This window comes from Eurosta solidaginis, chromosome 2 (genome assembly GCF_040869045.1).
Source record: "Eurosta solidaginis isolate ZX-2024a chromosome 2, ASM4086904v1, whole genome shotgun sequence".
NCBI lineage: Eukaryota > Metazoa > Arthropoda > Insecta > Diptera > Tephritidae > Eurosta > Eurosta solidaginis.
In genome coordinates, this window is record NC_090320.1 from 165,644,235 (window position 1) to 165,661,339 (window position 17,105).

At 34.9% G+C, this 17,105-nt stretch overlaps 1 protein-coding gene and 2 pseudogenes across 4 annotated transcripts in view; all 3 read left to right on the forward strand.

Annotated features, from left to right (window-relative positions):
• ninaC (STKc_myosinIII_N_like and MYSc_Myo21 domain-containing protein ninaC) overlaps positions 1–17,105 on the forward strand; it is a 2,219,740-nt gene that overhangs the window by 1,262,750 nt on the left and 939,885 nt on the right. The gene's annotated exons all lie outside the window — the stretch shown is intronic.
• Positions 1,686–11,751, forward strand: LOC137239935 (NADH-ubiquinone oxidoreductase chain 4-like; annotated as a pseudogene).
• On the forward strand, positions 11,893–13,125 carry LOC137239950 (NADH-ubiquinone oxidoreductase chain 5-like; annotated as a pseudogene).

Genomic DNA, 17,105 nt, shown 5'->3' on the forward strand with positions numbered 1-17,105 from the left:
GCATTCCACGTTAAACAAAATACAAACATTAGAAGACGAAGTTCAGTTCATCGAACATACGTACAGGATTAACAATGACATAACACTCTTAAGAAATCACATAAACGATATAGAATAAATCATATTTTCTAGTAAACTAGGTATAGTCCCTACCGACATAGTGACTCAAACTGAACTGGACCTAATCAAGGTCTACGACAGTTATAGGAATATCAAGGTCGCTGTCATCTTTAAAGAGAATATTATTATACTCACCCTACTCATCCCGCAATTTTCCACAAACATCCTATCCAAAATAAGATTCGAACCCCTTCCCAACGCCTCAAACAAGTCAATCGTACTAAATGAGTATGAAGTACTCGTGGATGATAAAAATTATATATACAGTTCAGATGTAAAAAATAACTTTGAGAAAAATTTGATCAAGAAAAATGACGAATGTCTTATTAACATTTTAGAATTCAGGGAAGCTCAATGTAAATTGAAATATTTAACGAAACCCGCAGTTGTAGAAATTGAACCAGGAATATTAATACTAAAACACTTTAATAATTAGCATAAGTACCAACATAATAATTATTACCATTATCGTTATGGCCACTCTAATTTTCTACAATAAATATAAAAAAAGTTCCACGTAACTACGGAACGTGTAGCAGATGTACCTAAAAACCCATATTTGCAAGTTACTATATGATTTTTTGTTTCTCTTTGTAAAATTTGTGCCGATTGAGGGCAAATCGACTTAAGAGGGGAAGAGTTAACACGAGCTTTGTTAATTTTCACCCAACAATAGCTGACTTGACACTTGTACCGATTTTTGACTAAAGTCAATAATCGCCGCATCAACACTAGCTAAAACTAATAAACAGGAAATCGCGTTCCAATTAGTTAATTTCATTAATTTTTACGCAATAATTGCTGATTTAACACATGCACCGATTTTGACCAAAGTCAATAATCGTCGCATCAACAGTAATAGCCAAAATCTAGTAAACAGGAAATGATTACAAAGCACTTTAACTATTGCGTCTGCTACATGAATAAAAAACATTCTTAAATGAACAATTTAATATTAAGTATTTTTGTTGAGTGAGCAATTTATAACTATAAAAACCAATTACTTGTAATCACTAGTTTTAAGTTTATACTTGACTTCAATAAATGCGGACATGCTGTCCTACTAAAAATATATTTTTTTTGTTACCTTAATCCGAAGGAACATAACTTGTAGTAATAAAAAAAGTTAATTGAATTATACAAGGAATAGTTTATAAAAATACTAATTTTAGAGATTAATGATAAAGAAGTTTCTTTTTTCTTGAGGTTTTAAAAAAAAAATAATTTTTATTTTTAATTTACAAGACCAATGTTTTTATTAAACTATTAAAACTAATGCTAATAATTTTATATTGAGTATTACATTTTATCTTATTTTTAATTGGGAGTTTAGTTTTTATTTCTAATCGTAAACATTTGTTATCAATATTGTTGAGATTAGAATATATTGTTTTAAGTTTATTTTTTATATTATTTATATATTTAAATTTAATAGACAATAGAATATTTTTTAGAATTTTATTTTTAATTTTTAGAGTTTGTGAAAGAGTGTTAGGTCTTTCAATTTTAGTTTCATTAATTCGAAATTATGATAATGATTATTTTCAATCTTTTAATTTATTATAATGTTAAAATTTATTTTTGTTAATTTTTATATTTCCTATTTGTTTTATAACAAATTTATATTGAATGTTTGATTTATTATTATTATTAACAATATTTATAATAATTTTATTTAATTTTAGTTTAAATTATTTTATAAATATTTCTTATTTTATAGGTATAGATGTTCTTTCAAATGGATTAATTTTATTAAGAGTTTGGATTTGTATTCTTATATTAAATGCTAGTTATATTATTAATAAATTGGATAATTATAAAAATTTATTTTTATTAAATATTTTAGTTTTATTGATATTTTTAATTTTAACTTTTAGTTCAATAAATTTATTTATATTTTATTTATTTTTTTTTTTGAAAGAAAATTAATTCCTACATTATTTTTAATTTTAGGTTGAGGTTATCAACCTGAACGTTTACAAGCTGGAATTTATTTATTATTTTATACGTTATTTGTTTCTTTACCTATATTGATTAGTATTTTTTATTTATATAATACTTATATAAATTTAAATTTTTATTTTTTATATAAATATTTATTTAAATTTGATTTATTATATTTATCATTAATTATATCTTTTTTAGTAAAAATACCTATATTTTTAATTCATTTATGATTACCTAAAGCTCATGTGGAGGCTCATGTTTCAGGTTCAATAATTTTAGCAGGAATTATATTAAAATTAGGGGGTTATTATGAATTTTTTCATTTTTACAATTTGGTGTTTTAAAATATAATTATATTTTTATTAGAATTAGATTAGTTGGGGGATTTTTGATTAGTTTAGTTTGTTTACGTCAAACTGATTTGAAATCTTTAATTGCTTATTAGTCTGTTTCTCATATAAGAATTGTTTTAAGAGGTATTTTAACATTAAATTATTGAGGATTATCTGGTATTAATAATTGCTCATGGCCTTTGTTCATCTGGTTTATTTTGTTTAGCAAATATTACTTATGAATGATTAGGGAAACGTAGATTATTAATTAATAAAGGTTTATTAAATTTTATACCTTCAATAACTTTATGATGATTTTTATTGTGTATTTGTAAAATATCTGCTCCTCCATCATTAAATTTATTAGGAGAAGTTTCTTTGTTAAATAGAATTATTAGATGATCTTGGTTAAGTATAATTATATTATCATTGTTTACGCGGCGTAGGCTGCCACTCGCCCCAACTCCCCCTTGTACATACGTATATCGATGAATTTATATATTTAACCCGTACCTTGTATTATTCGATTATTGAACTGTATTTTATTATGGAATTGTATTATAGTGAATTACCCGCATAATCCATGAATTGTATTTACCCTTTAAATTCCCTATTGGGAACACTAATGGACGTGTGGCAGCCTCCACCGCGAAAATCCACCAAATTTAATTCGCCGCAAATGCAGGATGGCGGTCTGGCATGATCGCCATCTGTCAGAAAACCACCACCATTGGTTATCAGAATAAAATTTTTATTGTTGTCATCTTTTGCCAAGGCAGAACAGTTTTCCTTGCTAAGAAAAAAATAGGTTTTCGGGAAAATTATATATATCTAGTTTGGCACAATAGTTTTGAAAATCGGAAAATATTATTGAAAAGTTGCCTAATTTTGCGGCGCGTTTGTGCTCTATAGCGAATCAATCCGCTTCCTTTATATTCTATTTTTGCAAGGCATAGAAGTGTGCTAAATATGTCTTTTGCAAGTTCAACAGATATCGTGTGCGAATTGTTCATTTTATGCGAATCAAAGGTTTTCCTTTGAATACAATAAATAATAACAACACATCTGTGTATATATATGAATTATTTATAACATTCCATGTTACGAGTGCTCGTGTTGCCTTCAGAAGAATCTGCCGCAATAAAAATATTGTGAAACCAAATGAGTTGTTGTTCTTTAATTCCTCCGCACCTAATGCCTCTATTGAACCAGTGGTGAGCTAAAATAACGCCTTTCCGAAAGAATCGGTGAAAGTCACGCAGCGAGGGATAGAACGCCAAATTGTGAATGCTATAGAAGGAAACCCATCGTTCATAGAAGCGGTCACATACAATACCAGCACAACCGTGAAGGCACCAAGGTCTTGGATAATCATCGAGCTTTGCTCCGCCGTTCACCCGTAAAACCATAGTCGGCCCACCAGCCCTCTCAAAACAAACCGGTGAGTACTTTCTGTAAAGTAACTAATGGTCCTTCGTCGCCATTGACGAAACCAGCCTCTCAACAATATAAAAAACACGTACATACATTACGTATATCCCCCGACTAAAATTTGGTGGCTCCCGCCAAATCCAAATTTCTCCCGCCAGAATTATAATTTCCCGCCAAAAATACATTTATATATATATATATATACAGTATCACCCCCATATACACCTGTACGTAAAAGCGGTGCATTAAAAAATTTCGAGGCAAATCCCACACACACTTGCACAAAGTTGGCTCATTGCCCTTTAAGACTTGAGTCCCTTGCGGTATAAATTAAATACATATCTCCACATTTACATTGTTGGCGATACCCAGCAGTAAATTCGGCCACATTTACCTTGCTTAAAATACCCAGCAGTAAATTCTGCAGGTCATCCCAACTGGGCGCAGACTACTCCCAATTGAGTCTAACTGGTCCTAACCTACCCACTCTTGACCGATAGGAAAGTTTCTGCCTTTGGTATTCCCTCATAAATAAACACCAGGCAGTCCCAAAAAATAACCAAAATAGCTAAAATAAAATTAAGCAAGTCCCTGTTCAGAATGGCTACCGTGGTCGAAAATAAATTTATATCCGAAACGGATCTCTTTACTGATTACTGCGCTCGGTTCGGCACAACCGAGATCCAAGATAACACCGAGGCATCCCTAAAGATAAAAGACAAAAATATTGATGTGTTCTGGGAAAGGCTACAGAGCGCATATGACGCTGTCGTGGAATCTGATGACAACGATCTTCCCGTCGACTTTAAGGCCTCAGCCTTCAATACATACCGCGACTGCCTTATAGCATATGAAGACACAAAGGCAAGAATAGGCGATCAGCTACAGCTAAGGGTACTAAGCAATCCCGTCCCCGCTACAACGACCACTCCCCAAGAAAATTCCGGGATGCACCTCAAAGTACCCGCTTGTGACACCGAAGTCTTTTACGGGAGTTATGATCAATGGCCGTCCTTCCGTGACATGTTCACGGCGGTCTATATCAACCACCCCAAACTCTCGAGCACCCAAAAACTGTACCACCTCAGGTACAAAACCCAAGGGAAAGCCGGCCAGATAGTAAAGCAATTTCCACTGAGTGATGACAACTTTGCTCTGGCTTGGGAAGCTCTTACATCCCGTTATGAAAATAAAAGAGTCCTGGTCGACAACCAAATAAAAGCCCTCATGAACCTCAAGCCCATTCCGACTGAAAACAGCGAAGACATCCAGCGATTGCAATCCTCCGTTAATAACTGCCTCCAGATATTAGCAACCCAACAAGTCTCGACAGACAGTTGGGACCCCATATTAATATATCTGGTAACCTCAAAACTGCCGGAGAATACAGTTGCGCTTTGGGAGCAATCTTTAAGCTCCAGAAGAGACCTACCGAACTGGTCCAAAATGGATCAGTTTTTGACTACTCGCTACGAGATAGTGGAAAGGGTGGATCAATGGCGACCAGCCAAAACCCGATATAACCCACCCTCCACTAATTTCTCAAAGCCTCCCACAAGTCAAAACAATCCCCAGTTCAGGCAGGCTCAAACCCCTAACCAAAGCCGCAACCCCCCGCAGAACAACAACTACTCTCAAACTCGCACAAATGCTCATGTGGCCGAGCATCAAAAAGTATACGCCTGCAGAAAGTGCAAGCAGAACTCCCACAAGCTACAAAGCTGCTTGCATTATAAAAAGCTGGCAATCCCCGAACGGAAAAAATTCGTGAGAGAAAGCAATCTCTGCGAAAACTGCCTGTCACAAACCCACCTCGTAAAAGATTGCACAAGCACAGGAACGTGTCTATACTGCCAAGGTCGCCACAATTCCACCCTCCACGATACCGGAATATCACACCAAACCAATGGCCCTCGAAAAACGGCAGCCCAAGTAGCAACTACTCAGGACGTTACCAACCCAGATCCCAACGAGGAAGTGCCCACCACCTCAAACGCTGCCCGCATTCAATCTTTGTATGCGGAAAATGATAGCAAGATCATTCTCCACACAGCGATAGTGTCCATAGAACACCGAGGGGACTGCTTCAGGCTCAGAGCCTTAGTGGATCAAGGGTCAGAGCGTAGCTTCATCTCGTCGAAAGCTCAAATCAAGCTAGGCCTCCCATATACCCACTCCCTATTTGAAATATCGGGAATGGGAGGCGGAGTAGTACAAACCTCCAACAAGCTATGCTCACTGACCCTAGTCTCAAATGACCACAAGGTAAAAATAAAGGCCCAGGCAATCGTGCTACCTCGGCTCACTAGGCAACTCCCAACACTCACGCTAAATAACGACCAAATGCGCAAATGGTCCCATCTCAAGCTAGCAGACCAGAACACTCACAACCCCTCCCAAATTGATCTGGTATTAGGCAGTGATCTTATCCCACAAATAATGCTAAATGGCATAGAAAAGATCTCGCCCACACTGCTAGCACAAAACACGATATTTGGCTGGATAATAAGTGGCCAAACCCCCGAAAAGGTCGGATCACACTCCTCTCAAGCGTGGGAAGTGACGAATGTCCAGCTGAATGAACAGCTAAGGCAATTCTGGGAAATCGAAGAAATACCCAGAGTGCGAGTGGAAACCCCAGAAGATAAAATGTGCGAAGACTTTTATCAAAGCACAACCACTCGCATGGATGACGGTCGATATATGGTTCGGCTCCCCTTTAAACCAACATTCCCGAACGATATCGACCTAGGTCAGTCCCGTTCTGCAGCCCTACGACAGTTCCACGGCATGGAACGTTCCCTCTCAAAAAAGGGCGATCTCAAGCAGCAGTACGACCAGGTACTCGAAGAATATCTGTCCCTAGGCCACATGGAAGAATGCAGTCCCAACGAAATAGAATCCCTGGGTAAATACTGCTCATTCTATCTCCCTCACCATGCAGTCGTAAGGCCAGACAAAAAGACAACAAAAGTCAGAGTTGTGTTCAACGCCTCCAAAAAGTCGGGTTCCGGTCACTCCCTCAACGATGTTATATGTACCGGACCAACCCTCCAACCCGATCTCCGACTTATGTTGCTGAAATGGCGAACATATAAATATGTGTTTAATGGCGACGTCGAGAAAATGTACCGCCAAATCCTCTTGCACCCCGATGACCGAGACTACCAACGGATCATATTCCGAACCCCCGAACACAGTCCAATAAAGGACTACAAGTTAAAAACGGTCACCTTCGGGGTTAACTGCGCGCCTTTCCTGGCTATTCGCACTCTACACGAGCTGGCGAAAGACATAGCCGATTCCCATCCACGCGCAGCCCCAATACTAAAATCCGAGACGTATGTTGACGATATTTTATCTGGCAGTCATGATCTTCAATCAGCCGAGCAATCCCTAACAGAGACTATAGACGCTCTCAATTCAGCCGGCTTTCCCCTAAAAAAGATCACGGCAAACCATCCCAACATCCTCCAAAAAATATCGAAAACTGATCTGCTGGAAACAAATTTTCTCGAGTTCGAAAAGACTAGCACCGCCAAGACCCTGGGCATCCAGTGGAACGCCCTAACGGATACATTCTCGTATACCGTCGACTCAAATCCGGCATCCACTGCAGCCACGAAGCGGCAAATCCTCTCCTCTATTGCGAAACTTTTCGATCCCGCAGGGTGGCTGACGCCCATAATGATCCAAGCGAAGATGCTCATGCAAGAATTGTGGTTAGATGGGACCGAATGGGACGAGAAGGTTAAACCCATCCGTCTAGCCAAATGGGCGCAGTTCTCTCAAAACCTTCCCTCTATCTCAGCCATCCAGATACCCCGATGGATGAATTTTACGCCCGATCAATACGTTGAGCTCCACGGATTCTGCGACGCCTCAGAAAAGGCTTATTGCGCAACCCTGTACCTAAGAAGTACCGTCGGTACTCAGGTCCACTCTCACCTTATAGTGTCCAAAGGCAAAGTGGCTCCTCTCAAAACTATTAGTCTGCCACGCCTGGAGCTATGCGGAGCGCTCTTATTAGCAAAATTAGTCGCAGTAGTCCAACCCCATCTCGGCCTAAGTCAACAAAAATTAATCATGTGGTCCGACTCGGAAATCGTGCTAGCCTGGCTGGAAAAGCCACCCCACTCGTGGAAAACTTACGTCTCTAACCGAACAGCGCAGATCATAGACCTCGTTGGAAATGTCCCTTGGCGACATGTGCGAAGCAAAGACAACCCCGCGGATCTTGGAACCAGAGGATGCAGCCCCGACGATCTCTCTAACTCGTCGCTATAGTGGAATGGCCCAGAGTGGCTTTCCCGACCCCCCGAGGACTGGCCAACACCAACGGCCAGAAATATTGTACCCCCCGAACTTCGCCGAGTCGAATCACTGCATGCAGCGGAAGAGTCAGAAGACTTCTTGGAACGGTTCTCCTCCTATCCCCGCGCCCTACGCGTAACAGCGTACGTGTTAAAATTTGTAACTCGGCTTAGAAATGCTGTAGGAGGCAATCGTACCACTAACGATCCCGCCCTCTCTTACGCCGACGTCATGCGCGCGAAAATCCGTCTGCTGAGCTTGACTCAGTCGAAATTCTTCGCTTCCGAAAGAGCCTCCCTCGAAAATGCAAAACCAATCGGAAAGCGAAGTCCCCTACTGGCACTTGACCCCTTCCTGGATACAAACGGGATGCTCCGGGCCAACGGAAGATTAGTAAACGCCGACATGACCTACAATGAGTGTCATCCTATCATTCTCCCCGAAAAGGCTAGATTTACTACCCTTTATATAAGGTTTCTACACGAGAGCTTCCTCCATGCGGACCTCCGCCTCCTGCAACAGGCTATGAGGCAGGAATTCTATACCCCCCGACTCAAACCTCAGCTGGCAAAATGTATATTCCAATGTAAAGTCTGCACCATTCATAAGCGACAAACGCAATCCCAAATAATGGCAGCTTTACCCCCCAACGATGCACTTTCGCGCCCCCCTTCACTACTACTGGCGTAGACTTCGCCGGCCCATTTCACATCAGAGCTTCGATGCTCCGATCTCCAACCCTCGTAAAAGGTTATGTGGCCGTTTTCGTTTGCTTCACTACCAAGGCGATCCACCTGGAATTGTGTTCGGATCTCACTAGCAAGGCTTTTCTCGCTGCCTTCGCCCGGTTTGTAGGGCGTCGAGGGTACCCGAAGCAAATGATGAGCGACAACGGCACAACATTCATTGGTGCTAAGCGAGCTACCGAAGTAGAGTTCGTCACCTTCCTCAACGAAGTCTCGACAGATATTGTCCAAAAGTATGCGCCACAAGGCATCGATTGGAAATTTATACCCCCCGGCGCACCCCACATGGGCGGATTATGGGAATCTGCCGTCAAAAGCTTTAAAACCCATTTTAAAAAGGTTGCCGGAACACACAGTTTCACCTTTGAAGAATTCTCAACTCTATTGATTCGTATCGAGGCCGTTCTCAATTCTCGCCCTATCTCCCCGCTTTCCCAGGACCCAGCGGATCTCACCGCCCTCACACCTGGCCACTTTCTCCGAGGCGCACCCCTCCTCGCCATCCCCGAGCCGAACTATGAACACCTCTCTATGATCAACCGGTGGGACCGGTTGAAAGTTTTACATCACCAATTCAGCAAACGCTGGAAGAATGACTATCTCATGGAGTTACATAAGCGTTATCGATGGCAAACCGCTCAACCTCCCCCTAAAATCGGCGATCTAGTCGTCATTAAGGAAGACAACCTACCCCCTACCGAATGGCGCCTAGGACGCGTGGAAGACACCCATATAGGAAGAGACGGCCATATCCGAGTAGTCGACGTACGCACGCAAAATGGTGTGCTCACCAGGCCTATCACAAAATTGTGTTTCCTGCCACCAGCGGAATTCGACTCAGAACCCCACGGTTCCCTACCATCTCCCCAACCAACTACAGTCCACTAAGCTTAACTATCGATACCATCTCAGAACAAACTGAATCATACCGTAGCTCTCACAGGCAGTCCCTACCTTGATGTTCTCCTCAATATACAACACACATTCATATACTCCTTTTTTCAACAGATGAATCGTCAACGTGCCCCGGTTCCTACACCGCGTCGCTCCTTGGCGTCCCAAGTGACAGTGCCAGCGACTCCATCACGAATTGACGACGCCGGGTCCGATTATCGACGCTGCCGTCTGTGTATGCGACATCATGCGTTATCGACGTGCCCATTGTTTACGGCCATGCCACCACAACAACGTGCCGTGATTGCCAGGGCGCATAAATATTGCACTAATTGCTTGGCCTTGTCACACCACACACGTGTGTGTACCTCCCGCGAGCGCTGTCACGTATGTGGGCTCCCTCACCACACACTTACACCGCGACACCGTGAGTCGCCAACCCCCGCATGCAGCATCACAGCCGGTGCGCCACCGTCGTCAGCCACGCCGCCGTGAACCACCAAATCGCAGCACTGCTGAAACATACCAGTACGCAACGGCAGCAGGAGTGTCCGGCACCGCATCCAGTTCACGGCGCAACCCGCGCCCATCGACCGTATCAAATCGCACCATCCGATGCACCGCCACCGGCTTGCGCACCGCCACCTATAAAGGCAAAATCGGGAAGCTCCTCATCGAGGAAGCCCAACGAGCTCTCCGAGAGCTAAGACACACGTTAGGCGCTTAGTACGCCTAGGCGGGCCAGGATGTTTACGCGGCGTAGGCTGCCACTCGCCCCATCTCCCCCTTGCACATACGTATATCGATGAATTTATATATTTAACCCGTACCTTGTATTATTCGATTATTGAACTGTATTTTATTATGGAATTGTATTATAGTGAATTACCCGCATAATCCATGAATTGTATTTACCCTTTAAATTCCCTATTGGGAACACTAATGGACGTGTGGCAGCCTCCACCGCGAAAATCCACCAAATTTAATTCGCCGCAAATGCAGGATGGCGGTCTGGCATGATCGCCATCTGTCAGAAAACCACCACCATTGGTTATCAGAATAAAATTTTTATTGTTGTCATCTTTTGCCAAGGCAGAACAGTTTTCCTTGCTAAGAAAAAAATAGGTTTTCGGGAAAATTATATATATCTAGTTTGGCACAATAGTTTTGAAAATCGGAAAATATTATTGAAAAGTTGCCAAATTTTGCTGCGCGTTTGTGCTCTATAGCGAATCAATCCGCTTCCTTTATATTCTATTTTTGCAAGGCATAGAAGTGTGCTAAATTTGTCTTTTGCAAGTTCAACAGATATCGTGTGCGAATTGTTCATTTTATGCGAATCAAAGGTTTTCCTTTGAATACAATAAATAATAACAACACATCTGTGTATATATATGAATTATTTATAACATTCCATGTTACGAGTGCTCGTGTTGCCTTCAGAAGAATCTGCCGCAATAAAAATATTGTGAAACCAAATGAGTTGTTGTTCTTTAATTCCTCCGCACCTAATGCCTCTATTGAACCAGTGGTGAGCTAAAATAACGCCTTTCCGAAAGAATCGGTGAAAGTCACGCAGCGAGGGATAGAACGCCAAATTGTGAATGCTATAGAAGGAAACCCATCGTTCATAGAAGCGGTCACATACAATACCAGCACAACCGTGAAGGCACCAAGGTCTTGGATAATCATCGAGCTTTGCTCCGCCGTTCACCCGTAAAACCATAGTCGGCCCACCAGCCCTCTCAAAACAAACCGGTGAGTACTTTCTGTAAAGTAACTAATCATTAATATCTTTTTTTGGGGCTTGTTATACTTTGTATTTATATGCTTATACTCAACATGGGAAAAATTTTTCTGGTTTATATTCTTTTAGAGTGGGGAAATTTCGAGAATATCTTCTTTTGTTTTTACATTGATTTCCATTAAATATATTGATTTTAAAAAGAGATATTTGTATAATTTGATTTTAAAGTAATTTAAATAGTTTAATTAAAATATTGATTTGTGATGTCAATGATATGATTTAATCATTTTAAATTGTGAAAAAATTATCTATTTGTAATATTGGATTTTTATTATTAATTAATTTTAGATTTTTATTTTTTTTTATAAGTTTAAATTTTTTATTAAAAGATTTAATTTATTTTTTGGAGTGAGAAATTATTAGATTAAATTCTTCTAGAATTGTTATAACTTTTTTATTTGATTGAATAAGATTATTATTTATATATTTTGTATTAATGATTTCTTCTTTTGTTATTTATTATAGAAAAGAGTATATATTAAGTGAGTTAAATATTAATCGTTTTATTATATTAGTTTTTATGTTTATTATATCAATGATGTTATTAATTATTTCTCCTAATTTGATTAGAGATGGATGAGATGGATTAGAAGTTTAGTAATTTATTTTCAAAATCTGAAATCTTATAATGCTGGTATATTAACAGTATTATTAAATCGTGTTGGTGATGTTGCTTTTTTATTAGCTATTTCTTGAATATTAAATTATGGGAGTTGAAGATTTATTTTTTATTTAGAATTTATAAAAAATGATTTTGAGATGAATGTTGAAATATTATTAATTATATTAGCAGCTATAACTAAAAGAGGTCAAATTCCTTTTTCTTCTTGATTACCTGCAGCAATAGCTGCTCCTACTCCTGTTTCTGCTTTAGTACACTCTTCAACTCTTGTAACTGCTGGGGTATATTTATTAATTCGGTTTAATATTTCATTATCGGGTTCTTTATTAAGATGTATTTTATTATTATTATCTGGATTAACTATATTTATAGCTGGATTAGGTGCCAATTTTGAATTTGATTTAAAAAAAATTATTGCATTATCTACTTTAAGTCACTTGGGTTTAATAATAAGTATTTTATCAATAGGTTTTAGAAAATTATTTTTTTTTTTCATTTATTAACTCATGCTTTATTTAAAGCATTATTATTTATGTGTGCAGGTGCTATTATTCATAATATGAATAATTCTCAAGATATTCGTTTGATGGGGGGTTTAAGCGGTTTTATACCTTTTACTTCAACTTGTTTTAATATTGCAAATTTGGCTTTATGTGGAATACCTTTTTTAGCTGGGTTTTATTCTAAGGATATAATTATAGAAATAAATTATATTAATTTTTTTAGATATTTTTTGAATTTTTTTTCAACTGGTTTAACTGTATGTTATTCATTTCGTTTAATTTATTATTCAATAGTTGGTGAATTAAGTTGTGGGTGTTTAAATATATTAAATGATGAGGGGTGAATATGCTTCGAGGTATAATAGGATTAGTAATTATAAGAATTTTAGGGGGTAGAATATTAAGATGATTATTATTTGTTACTCCTTATATAATTTGTTTACCTTTTTATATAAAATTTTTAACATTATTTATTTGTATTTTAGGAGGGTTATTGGGATATATAATTTCTAATGTTTCTTTATTTTATTTTAATAAATCTTTAAATAATTATTTAATTATTAATTATTTTGGATCAATATGATTTATACCTTATATTTCTACTTATGGATTAATTAATTATCCTTTAGTATTGGGGAATATAGTTTATAAATCTTTTGATCAAGGTTGATCTGAATTTTTGGGTAGACAAAATTTATATAATAATTTAATTAAATATTCTCAATTATTTTTTGTTTTCCATATTAGTAATTTAAACATTTATTTAACATTATTTATTTTATGAATTATTATATTGATAATTGTATTATTATTATTTTATTCAAATAGCTTAAATTTAGAGTATAACATTGAAATTGTTAGGGTAATTAAACAAATTTTTGAATATATATATATAAATATATATATAAATTTATATTTGTATATATGTAGTGAATAAATTATAGTAATAATAGTAATTAATTTATAAAAAAAATTTTTTTAATTTTACAATGAAAATGTAATGTTTTTATTAAACTATATAAATTATAGAAGTATAAATGGAATTAAACCATTAAGAGATAAAAGTTAGCAGCTTTTTCTTGATCATCTTACTTCTTTAATTAGAGTTTATGATCTCATTTTTATCATTAACAATGATAAGCCTCTTTTTGGCTTCAATTAATTATTTTGAATAAGGGTATAAATATTACCTAAGGTTAGGTCGAAACTAAATGCAATAAAATTGCTTCATTATTCAAGGTAGATTGAACAATCAATATTTTTTGAATGCAAATCAAATGTTATTTTTAACTACAACCCTATTTATTATATAATTATTTTGATCAGTTTAATATTCCTTGGTTTCGTTCATGATAGAGTCCAATAATTAAAATAAAAATAAATTTGATTGAAGTAATAGTTCATATAAAAATATTTGATAATTTAATAATTATAATTATAGGTAAAATTAATGCAATTTCTGCATCAAAAATTAAGAAAATAATGGTAATTAAAAAGAATCGTAAAGAAAAAGGTAATCGTGAGGATGATTTAGGGACAAATCCGCATTCGAATGGTGAACATTTTTCTCGATCTCTTAAGGTTTTTTTTGGAAAAAAAAAGATGCAATAATTATGATGATTGTAGTAATAATTATAATTAATATTATTATTGTCAAGATTAAATAAATTATCTATACTACTGTTGTTAGTAGTTTTTATGATTGGAAGTCAAATATACAATTATATTACATAGATTTATTAATTTAATTATATTATATAGATATTAATTAATAAATTATTAATTTCCTCATCAATAAAGATATATAATAGTAATCATTCAATATTTACAAAATGTCAATATCAGGCAGCTGCTTCAAATCCGAAATGATGATTTTTTGAAAAATGATAATTTAAGTGGCGAATTAAACAAATTAATAAAAAAGTTGTTCCGATTAATACATGAATACCATGGAATCCTGTAGCTATAAAAAATGTAGACCCATAAATAGAATCTGCAATTGTAAATGGGGCTTCCATATATTCATAAGCTTGGAGGGTTCTAAATTAAATTCCTAATAAAATTGTAAAAAATAACCCTTGTGTGGTTTGTGAATAATTATTTTCTATTAATCTATGGTGAGCTCATGTAATTTTTACTCCTGATGTTAATAAAATAATAGTATTTAATAGAGGAATTTGGAAAGGGTTAAAAGGTTTAATTCCTATAGGTGGTCATGAAATACCTAATTCAATTGATGGGGCTAAGCTTCTATGAAAAAAAGCTCAAAAAAATTATAAAAAAAATAAAATTTCTGATAAAATAAATAAAATTATTCCTCATCGTATCCTAGTGTTACAGGTAATGTGTGAAGTCCCTGGAATGTTCCTTCTCGTGAGATATCTCGTCATCATTGATAAACAGTTAGAATTGTAATAATATTACCCAATAAAAATAATGAAATATCATATTGATGAAATCATTTTACTAGTCCTGATATTGAAATTATTGCTCCGATAGCTCCTGTTAAAGGTCAAGGGCTAAAATCTACTAAATGAAATGGATGATTTGCATCTGTTTTCATTTTATAAAATAAATTAATTGATTTCTCTAGAATATAAAGTTATTAATACTGTAAATACATAAGATTGAATAATTGCAACTGCAGATTCAAGTATTAATAATGCAATTTGACTAATTAATAATAATAATATAATTATATTATTAATAGAAGGTCCTGTATTACCTAGTAAAGTTAATAATAAATGACCAGCAATTATATTAGCAGTTAATCGTACTGCTAAAGTTATTGGTCGAATAATATTACTAATAGTTTCAATGCAAACTATAAATGGTATTAGAATTTTAGGTGTTCCTTGAGGAACTAAATGAGTAAATATATGTTGAGTATTATTGATTGATCCATAAATTATAAAACATATTCATAAAGGTAATGCTATTGTTAATGTAAAAATTAAATGTTTAGTTCTCGTAAAAATATATGGGAATAATCCTATAAAATTATTTAATAAAATTATTGAAAATAATGAAATAAAAATAAAAGTGGATCCTGAATAACTTTTGGTCCTAATAAAGTTTTGAATTCTTTATGTAAAGATGTTAAGATAAAATTTCATATAATATTTCATCGAGAAGGAATTAATCAATAAATTGATGGAATAATTAATAGTCCTATAAATGAACTTAATCAATTTAATGATAAATTTAAAATTATTGATGAAGTATCAAATACAGAAAATAAATTAGTTATCATTTTCAGTTGAATGAATTAATTATTTTATTTTTTAAATAATTAGATTTAGATGTTTGATTAATTGATGAATAATAATTAATAATTCTAAATATAATAAATGTAATTGAAAATACAAAAAATAATATTAATCATCTAATAGGAGCTATTTGTGGAATTAAAAAATATTAAAATTTATTAATAATTTTAGTTTATTTTTATTATAAAATAATTTTATTATTAAATTCATTAGAAGTAATTGCTAATTTACTATTAAGTGGTTTAAGAGACCAATACTTGCTTTCAGTCATCTAATGATGAATTATTATTAATTCATTCAATAATATTTTTTACAGAAATTCTTTCAATTACAATAGGTATAAAACTATGATTAGTTCCACAAATTCCAGAACATTGTCCAAAGAATAATCCAGGACGTTTAATTATATAATTAGTTTGGTTTAGTCGTCCTGGTGTTCCATCAATTTTTACACCAAGAGCAGGAATTGTTCATGAATGAATAACATCTGCTGCTGAAACTAAAATTCGAATTTGTGAATTTATAGGTAAAATTACTCGATTATCTACATCTAATAATCGAAAATTATTATTAATTATTTCATTTGTTGGAATTATATATGAGTCAATTTCAATATTTATAAAATCTGAATATTCATATTTTCAATATCATTGATGCCCAATAGTTTTTAATGTTATTGATGGTTCATTAATTTCATCTAATAAATATAATAATCGAAGTGATGGGAAAGCAATAAATAATAATATAATTGTTGGAAGAATTGTTCAAATTATTTCAATGGTTTGTCCATGTAATAAATTTCGATTTATATATTTATTAAATAATAATATAAATATTAAACAACTAACTAATGTTGTAATTATAACTAGAATTATTAATGTATGATCATGAAAAAAAGTTAATTGTTCCATTAAACGTGATGCACTATCTTAGAAGTCTAAAAGTGGCTCATGTTGTCATTTAATTTCTAATAAAAGTAAAACCTTTATATATGAAGCTTAAATCCATTGCACTAATCTGCCATATTAGAAATTAATTAATAAAGGTAATTCAGAATATCTATGTTCTGCTGGAGGAGAATTTTGGAATCATTCAATTGAAGATCTAAATTGTATAGGAT